The following is a 9,504-nucleotide window of genomic DNA, read 5'->3' as shown; positions in this document are numbered from 1 at the left end:
GAGGCCGGCTCCGCGGTGGGGCAGGGAGCGCGGCCGGGCGGGGAAGGGGCCGACGTGGCGCCGGGGGAAGAGGCGCCTGCTCCTGAGGGGCAGGTAGCTGGTGGGGGGAAGACAGCCCCGCGGCGGCCAGGCGGCGGGAGCCCCAGGGCTGCCTCCACGCCCCGGGAATTTCGGCGGCCGCACCAAAAGGCGGGAGCGAGGCCCAGGGCGGCGGGGGAGGGAGAAGCGGGGACAGTCGCGCCGGTCAGCGGGAGGAAACTCCCCTCCCCCGCGCCGGCCCGGCCTCTTGCGAACCCCAGGTAGCGGCCGCTGATTGACAGCTCCCCCCGCCCTCCTGGCGTTTTCATTGGATGTTTTTTACGCCGATCAGCAATGTGTGCGGCGAAACACTGGTCTCCATTGGCGCGCCTTGCCCCGCCCCTCCTGGCGCGGGTCAAAAGGGAGGCGAGGGGGCGGGGCTCGAGGCTGAAGGGGCGGGGCGGCGCGGGGGCGCGGAGGCTTAGCCCGCGAAGGCAGTCGGCGGCGACGGCCGGAGCGCTCGAGCGGCGGCGGCGGCGCGGGATGGGACGGAGCGCGGCGCCAGGTGGGTGCGGGGCCGTGCTCCCGCCTCCCTCGGCCGCGGCGAAGGGAAGGCGGCGGCGCTCAGGGGGTCTGTTCCCCCCTGGGAGCCCGGCGGCCGCCGGGAGGGGCGCTGAGGGGGAGCAGCCGCTTTTTAACGGTCTCTCGCCGCCCGCCCGCGGGGATAATCTTGCCGTTGCCCTGTGGGAGCCCCCTTAGCGCGGCGGCGGAGGCGCCTTTCTCCTCACAGCCGCGATGAGCGCAGCGACGGGTCGCGACGGGTCCGCTAGCTCTCCTCCGGCCCGGGCTGAGCTGCCCGTCCCGGGGCCCTCCCGCCTCAGCCGCTGGGGGGAAGCTTTGTTTCTAGCCCTCCTGCCGGCCTCGGCCCCTCGCCAGTCCCCAGAGCCGCCGCGCGCGTTCCTCTTCCCCCTTTCGGTCTTGGGTGGGGGTTGCAGAGCCCCCTCCCTGCGTGGGGTCGGAGAAGAGGCCCCTGGCCTTGCGGTTCGCGGGGCTGGGCGCCGTGTTCCCCGCAGCTCGACCGCTCCGACCGAGCTGCGGGGAACACGGCGCCCAGCCCCGCGAACCGCAAGGTCGGGGGCCTCATCCCCACTCATGTTTCCCCCACGAGTGGCCCCCGCACCAGCACCGCGGCGTGGCAAGTATCTTCTGATGTCTAGCGGTCTTCAAGTACTTAAAAATAGTCGTCTTTGGCTTCGAAGGGCGCTGGGAGTCCTTGGCAGCTCAGGAACTTTTAAACCCTTTTTTTTTTTTTCCCTACTCGTGTTTTTTTGCAGATTAATTGTTTTTTCCACTTATTTCTTAAGTGAATGTGTTGCTGAGAGGAGGCTGGGAGTCCGATTGAGCGCAGGCATGTGAAGACAGGGATTTATTGTGACTGCTGAATGTCTAACGCTATCCAAAAAGCAGTTAAGAAATGCTTTATTTATTCTTTTTCTTCCCGTTTCCGATGCAGTTCGGTAATCGCTGTAGATAACTAACAGGAGAAGGGCTGATAGTTTTAGGCTGAGCAACAATCTGTGAAGTGGGGCCAGTATTTGAGTGATGGGTTATTGGATGCAGTTGTGAGATTCCTTGATAGAAAATACTTCAAAGCACAAATGGTTTAGTTTGTGCGCTGTTTGTGCAGGAATAGGAAAAAGCTGTCTAGCTGTGGTTCTTTGTGTCCCTTTTGTAAACTACAGGGAATGAGGGGAAAGTATTTCTATTAGGAAAAGATGGGGGCAAATTATGAAAGCAACCAGGAACTTCAAGAGACTTGAAATCTGAGGGTGAGGAGGAGGAGGTCGTTTTGCCTTGCATATCATGCAAGACTGGTCTCTTTTTTTTTTTTTTTTTTCTTTTTAAAGCTTTACTTAGGCAATCTAAAAGTATTACGTTTATGAGAGACAGATTGTTGTTTTGACTTCGCCTGACACAGTATTTTCCATAGTAGTTAATAGTGTGTGTGCTTGAAGAAGGGAATGAAGTAATGGAATAAGGCTGCAGTTCTTACTCTCCAGCATGCTCTTCCATGCTACAGTGATCAGATCATGCTCAGTTGTGTGGCCTCTAATATGTGGAGGTTGACATGATATGGGATAATTCTGTAGACTGATACCCAAGTTGGAAACTTCTTAGGTTAAAGTTACAAGTTACAGTGCTTGCAGACTTAAAGATTCAAGATTAAACCCCGTATCTGAGCCATGGAACTGAGCTTTGTTCGGTGTTACATTCAGTTACAGCTTACTTTTGCCTTTAAGTTCTCATCAGAAGAAACTGTTTTTCTATCTTGGTGTATTTATCTGCCTGTACTAAAATGAAGGCCCTAAGTCATTCTTACTCAGTAAGACTGCAGCTTTCAGTCAGTCCTGTAAGAAGGATTTTTTTATCTGCAACTCTTCAGTTGAGACCAGGACCAGACCATGTTCCCCTTGAGCAATGTGGAAGCTTGATTTATTTCCAGCTGAATTTTGGGGATGAGTTGTGCAAAGCAAACTTTTCTTATTGCTTGCTGAAGGATTAGTTTCATGTTTGTATTGCTAGTGGCAGTGTGAAGGCAGTTATTAGGTGGTGAACACAGAGGTTTTATTGTACATGAAATAATATATAATTGAGCCAGTCCTCTTCCTTCTCCTCTTCCATGGCTATTTTCTTCAAATAAAGAAAAAATAGAAAATTTTTTTTAATCAGACAGATACTGAAACAATAGTCTTGATTATACACAATAGTTACTGAGATTGTATGGTCTTTGCTAATCGTCCTATTTGTCCATGAAAGTAATAAAAGATGACTTTGTATGTCAGAAATAGAATTGCTTGTGCTTTAAAAAGGGACTTTCATAGCAGGAATAAGTTATTGAGGCTTCATGTTTGATTTATATGGTACAACATGTGTGACATTTCATAGTTAATAGCAGCATAAACCTGCTTTTTGTTTTTCAGTACATGCCTTGTCTGTACAACATGCCTCAAAGAATTATGATGTTAGGAGTAGTAATATAAACTTCTTATGGACCAGCTGCTCTTTGGTGTGACTACTTTAGCTCAGGTTTATTTACTTTATTCTTCAGTGAGAAGATATATGCCATATATTTCTCTGAAACAAGAGTAACACTGTCTGCAGGCAATATTCCTGTATGGAAGAAAGAGGAAGAAAAGCCATCATGTGACAGATGGTAGGAATATTATTTTGAAGTTTCTTATATATAGAGGTGAGCAGGACAGGATTTCTAAAAACCATACCAAATTAAAGCAGATACTTTGGTGGAGAATTCCAGAAGAGCTGATGGTAGCTGAGTGTTTAAGTCAATGTATCAGTGTCACCTGGACAGTGAATTAGCTTTCATGCCTTTGCAAGTCTTCCCTTTTTGATTAAACTTCCTGCATGGACAGTTACATATTGGTGTAGTTTGTAGTAATTGAAGTGGGAAAGAGCCTTGAGAGAACTGCATGGAGGACTCAAGATGTAAAAAGATAAATATATGCAGTTAAATCTTTGTTCTTTTGAGCCCTTGCATAGCACCATCTTCCAGAGCTCTCTTGACTGCTTTTAGTGAGGAATGAGCAAGAAGTGTTGTGGCAGTTAATTGCAGTCTGCTCTTGCAGGCCTGTCTTTAGTTGGTGTGTACTTGATATGGTCTTAAAAAATTCAAGCTCAGTTACATAGGTAGTGTACTACCAGCGCTTTTTGGCCTTTTTAATTCACAGGTGATGTATTGGTACCTTCCTGATTCATGTGTGGCTCAAATTAAAATTTTTGGACTTCTTGTGTTCATTACTGTGACTCCTTTTTATTTTATTTTTGCTTGCATAGGATATTGAGCTACAGGCTGTGTATCAGGTGAATTGCACTACTAGCATAATTTACTAACCAGGCTATGCATGTCCACTGGGTTATGCTACTAAGTTTTGTTAGTTACCTTACTAGCAGAAAGATATTAATTTACAGTACTGATGGGGAAAAGCTGTTTTTATCAGGCTCATTTCTTAGTTCTCTAATCTTAAAGCCATTCAGTATATGAAGATCATTAATAGGATCAGATTACAAGTATGTCTTCCAGTGTTACATACAACTGTACGTTGCCTTCAGAAGCTTCCTTGTACAACCAAGACTGTGGGTCACAGATTGTAACTGCTTATTCTCTTAAAAGAACAGATAGAGAAAGAGGTAAAGGGTGAGTATTAACTTCTCCATATTGAAGATACAGAATACCTGTAATGTAAGAAAATCAGTGACTCGACTAAGAATTAAATTGAGGCATCTTGAGCCTTAGCTCTCTAGCAGAACTGCTATAGCACTTACATTTTCTCCTGAGAACTTAAGTCTGCCTTTAGAGGTAATAATGAAAATAACCTGAAGTTACAGCAGATTTATTTTAACCTATGAGTGTTCACACTTACTGTTATTTAGATCTAACTGTTCAGAAGCCAGCCTGTTGTAAAAGCTGTTGAAATTTACACTGGGGTGTTTTTTAAATGGAAAAGCACTGTTGTTTTTCACCCTTGTTTTGAAAACTCATATAACTGAAATATTTTTAGCTGCTGATAGATGTCATTTCTTTTTCCTCTGCCAAAAGGGGAAACAAAACATTTGGGAAGAAATTAAGAAATTTGTGTGTAGAAACAGCTGGAGATCAAAATGGAAATCTTTGTGCTCATTTAGGCTGTAAACTAGGAGCTTAGCTTGTTTGGTTTCTTTATTTTTGACAGGTGAGATAGCTGGAGAATTTTTGTTGAAGGCTTGTTGATACAGTAAGCATTTGTTGGATTTGCTTGTTTTTTTAAAAACAGATCCAAATTTATTTGTGTTGGGGATTTATAGGCGTTCTGAATTTAAACACATTGTGAATTAGTTTTTCCTTTCACATACTGAAATATTCTGCCATTAAACTAATGGTGTTTTCTGGGTCTAGAATCAGTTGCTGTGTGTGATGGGGATTTTTTTTTTTTGGTAGACCTCTCCATTTACTAGAATTTTAGTTACTCCTCTTCAATGTTCTTGGAGCTCCTTCCTACCTGTTGGTTACAAATATAATCTCTTTATGCTTACAGAGATTTGGTAGCCAAATACAGCATTAGGGGACAATGTGTGTTTCTATTAAATGTAGAACATCTTTATGCCAAATTTATTTAATATTTTATTTTTGCATATTCATTATACTTGTGCCACTTGAAGGCATGCTTCAACTCTGAGTTAATCATCTTTTGTGTTTTAAAATATATATTTTAAAAGCAGAAAACTTAAGTGTTATTCAGTTTGAACTTGATTGATGTTTGTGTTTGCTTTAAACACAGATGTCAGTCTAAAACAAAAGCAGTAGAGCAAAATATTTCCCCATCATTTGTATACTGTCAGACAGATTATACTTAATGTGTAGGTTTTCTTCTAAACATTCATAATTGAAAACCTCCTTGCAAGAGTGTTTTGGTAAGAAGTACCGGAAAGAACTGACACGGACTATTGAGTTCTGAGTTAGAGAATTGGCTAAGCATTAATGAACATAATAACATAATGAAAATAAGTGTCTTGGATGTGGCTGGCATGCAGGTATTTTTGCTTTAGTTTTTGAATTAATCTTGTGTTCTGTAGATACTTAGGTTTTATAATAGTCTTCAGAATATGATGTAACCTTTAAAATGCTGGTGAGTGACGTAGATAAAGTATGTATAGATATCAATGGTAATTTGAATCTGTTCAGAGTTCATATTTTACAGTTATCATAATTGATACAAATAGAAGTAGCCTATGCTAGGGCAGTTGTAACTTCCATTAATCTGTCAAAACCAGAATTTTAGGTTGACTTAAATGTGTTTTTCTTCAGGACAAGAAAAAATGAGATTTTCAAATGTTGTGCACTGAATTACAGCCTGGCTTGTTTTCTCTCTAGTTCCATAAATCAAAACTCTATTTCACTGTTTCTTTGGCACGAGCTTTTATTGCACATCCCTGTTGTGGAAATCTGCCCAATACAGAAACTATAGAATAATTTCTTGTCGTAAAACTCTATCAAGCATTGTTCAATTACACAGCAGTATACACAGATAAATTTACATTGATCAAAAATATTTATCACCATTAAGGTCAAATGAGACAGACTTTTTGGAGGCTTATGCGGTGGTTATGTTTCCTCCTGTGCTGGTGTAAAAGCATAGTTAAGGTTTGTTTGGCTGTTGTAACTATGCATTAATGTGTGTTTGGGCAGTTTTTTTGGTATCTGAATATGCACTTGATAATCACAATATATACAGAAGTCTAAAGCAAGTCCTCTATCAGCCTTGTGCTGCTTGCTGATGGAACTTCAAAACTAGGAAGGAAAGTTTAAATTATAGTGAAAATGCTGTTTAATGCATGATGTAAATGAAATTGATAGATAAAAATTCTTCAACTTTGTAGCAAGTGCTTCTAGCAATTATAATTTTTCAGACATTTGAAATTTTATATAAGCCTATTGATACTTTTCATTAGGTAAAGAATGCTGAAATACTTTGCTGTCATTCAGCCTTTTCTAACTTTTTTCTTTGATATTTCTTGAAATTGGATCCTTCAGTCTTTCTAAGGTAATGTCATGCTTTCAGGTGCCTGGCTTGTCTATAAGCACATGTAACTCTTATGTATATTTAAGGTGTTTGCTGAACAGTTAAATATTGAAACAGGGTGCTGTTTAGACTGGGACTGTGCTAGTAAGGTGCTACTAATTGCATCTTGTTGAGCTGAAGTGCTCTGGATGGCCATGCTCAAAGGGTGCTGCGTGTATTTTCCTGTGGGTTACCTGAGTGGAAGCCCTAATTTTTTAGGGGCATGTCTCAATACTGAACACTGTACTGTCTTACTGTTAATATGTTAGTGATTCCTCATTCAGGAAACACTTGTGTCTCCTTGTTAGGAATTGGGATGATGTTATATTCTTCTTGGAATGCAGTAATTTGCTACTTCTGCTCATATTTGTCTATGTTCTTCTTTAGTGTCTTGTCCTTTAGGTTGCTGGGTAATTAGTTGGATCTTAGCATGCAGTAGTATTCTGGATTAAATTAGTGTGCTTTCTTCATGATTTATGAAGCCTGTTTAATGTTCTTAATGTATTGGTAGATTATGAAGGGAGAGGTTGTTGATGGAATAAAATATATCAATGGTTTTGGGCTCCACAATATAAGGAGGATACCAAAATATTAGAGTGTGTCCAAAGGAGGACAACAAAGATGGTGAAAGGACTAGAGGGTATGGCTTATGAGGAGCAGCTGAAGATAGTAGGTTTGTTCTGCTTGGAGAAGAGGGTACTGAGGGGTGACCTCATCACTGTCTCCAGTTTCCTCATGAGGGGGAGCAGGAAGGGAGGTGCTGATCTCTTCTTTCTGGTGTCCGGTGATGGGGCACGAGGGATTGACTTAAAGCTGCATCAGGGAAGTTCAGATTGGAAACTAGGAAAAAGCTCTTCACTGAGAGGGTGGTCAAGCACTGGAACAAGCTCCGCAGGGAAGTGGTTGTGGCCCCAAGTCAGTCGGGGTTCGAGAAGCATTTGGACAGTGTTCTTAGGTGTCTGGTGTAACTTTTAGGCTGCCCTGTGTGGAGTCAGGCATTGGACTTGATCCTCATGGGTCCCTTCCAACTCAGGATATTCTATGATAACATGAAACTTTAGAGGCTTTAGAGGACTTGAGTTTCACTGACTGTTTAGAAGATAGCATGTGCAAAAGTATTTCCTTTTATTGTTGATATATTCATAGAAACTAAAAGTGACCAAAGCACCTCATCAGTGAAGACTGATAAGCATGTATAATCGCATAAAAAATGTTTTATTTTCTCATAAAAAATGTTTTATTTAAGTCTCGTTGCCAGTGCAAAGAGAACATAATGTTAAGGCTGTGTGTAAAGGACAATAAGTCAGGAATTACGGGAGCTCTGCCATACTTATAGGTGGAGAACATTATATAAAATGTGACCATCAGGACTTTATTCCATGGACTGGTTAACCAGTTGTCTGCTTGTCGCTTGCTGCAGAGCGAGACACCGTTGGCAGGGCTGTTAGTAGGGGCTGGGGTTCAGACTGAATCTGGGGATAAAATTTGTTCCAGTGCTGACAACTGTAATGGCCAGCTGAGTTTGAGTATTCCCTTATTTGAAGGTTTATAGTTAATGTATGCAGTCATAGGTGACGTATGCAGCTGTTGCCCACTCCTCTCTCTCCAGTAGCTTTTTCTTGCAGCCTAGCACTGCTGTTCTTGTTGCAATGCCTTCCTTTGAAGGTTAGAAAGGGCTAACCTGTCTTTTTTGTGCTTCTGATATCTGGTAAGGTAAGGACAGTGGTGTTTGGGTCACTGTTGTATACCTGAGTGGAGAGGCCTGTTAGAGCAAGTAAGCAGTATATAACCCTTGGATCCATAACTCACTTTTTTTTTTTTTTTTTTTTTTTACAAAGTCAGTAAAGGTGTAAACAGGTTATCTTCTGCATTCCTGTGACTTGGAAAATTAAATGGCATTAGGACATGTATTTTCCTCAAAGCCAGAGACCTTCAGCTGATGGATCCCAGGTTTCTTGTGCACCTTCATACTGGCAACCACTTTGCTTGTAACAAGCAATAGTTGGAAGGCTTGTGTATGTAATGAGTGACAGGTGTAATATATCAAAACATGTTAACAGTATTCCAGTGAATGTTGGAATTGATTTCTTGATGTTTGTTTTGAAATCCCATAGCGGAAAAGGTCAGTATTCCATGATGACGAGGAAAACCATTCATCTGCTGTAGACTTGATTTTGTCCTAACAGAGCAATAGGCAGCTGTGGGGACTAGTGTGCTACAAGGCAAGGCCTGGGAAACTTATTTTATTTTGAAACTTCAAACAGCCTTTGGAGATGCTTCTTTGAGAAGTTCTTCTGCCTCATTACATGTGAATGAAGAAATGAAAAGTTTGAACTTCTGAATTAGAAGGGGGGCTTTAGTGAAAATGTGGCTTTTTAGTTCTTTCTTCTACAGTAGTTAGAGCATGCTGCTGAGTTTTCTACAGAATGTTGAAATTCTCTGGAACTCATATCAGCACAGGTTTATTGTAAAGTTATTTCCTGGGAAAGTACTGTTTTTCTTTTTAAAGCTTGGCTGCTGCTTTGAATGCTTAAACAGCTGCAAACATGGAGGACATAACACATCACTTCAAATGAACCTATGTTCGATTTTATGCTGAATTTGAAGACTCTCTCCTACATGTATTACTTTTTTTTTGCACATGATTTGAATATTGAAATTCCTTCTAACCTCTGCATGCCAACTCAGGAGCTGGAGTGGGGCTGCAGTTAACTCTAAGTTGTATTTAAAGAGGATGTCTTGCTACAGTTGTATGAGTGTTTTAGTTACAGTTTCATGTTATCTAACTGTGTAGTAGCAGAAGGCTGTTTTCCAGGCTATGCTAGACAAGCAGATGTGCAAGCCACGTGCTTTCTATCCACCCTTCTTTTTG

General features: G+C 42.1%; 1 protein-coding gene across 4 annotated transcripts in view; it reads left to right on the top strand.

The window, feature by feature from the left end:
• Positions 1–485: 485 nt before the first annotated feature.
• Positions 486–9,504, top strand: part of WASF3 (WASP family member 3) — a 79,478-nt gene continuing 70,459 nt past the window's right edge. For 3 of the 4 annotated variants that reach the window (XM_075490855.1, XM_075490853.1, XM_075490850.1), the window contains exon 1: positions 486–583. The gene's annotated coding sequence lies outside the window, so the exon portion shown is untranslated. The remainder of the gene's footprint in view (positions 584–9,504) is intronic. The other variant, XM_075490854.1, reaches the window with a different exon arrangement.

The sequence above is a fragment of the Mycteria americana genome, chromosome 1, assembly GCF_035582795.1.
Source record: "Mycteria americana isolate JAX WOST 10 ecotype Jacksonville Zoo and Gardens chromosome 1, USCA_MyAme_1.0, whole genome shotgun sequence".
In the NCBI taxonomy this organism is placed as follows: domain Eukaryota; kingdom Metazoa; phylum Chordata; class Aves; order Ciconiiformes; family Ciconiidae; genus Mycteria; species Mycteria americana.
This window is presented reverse-complemented; position numbering and strand designations above follow the sequence as displayed.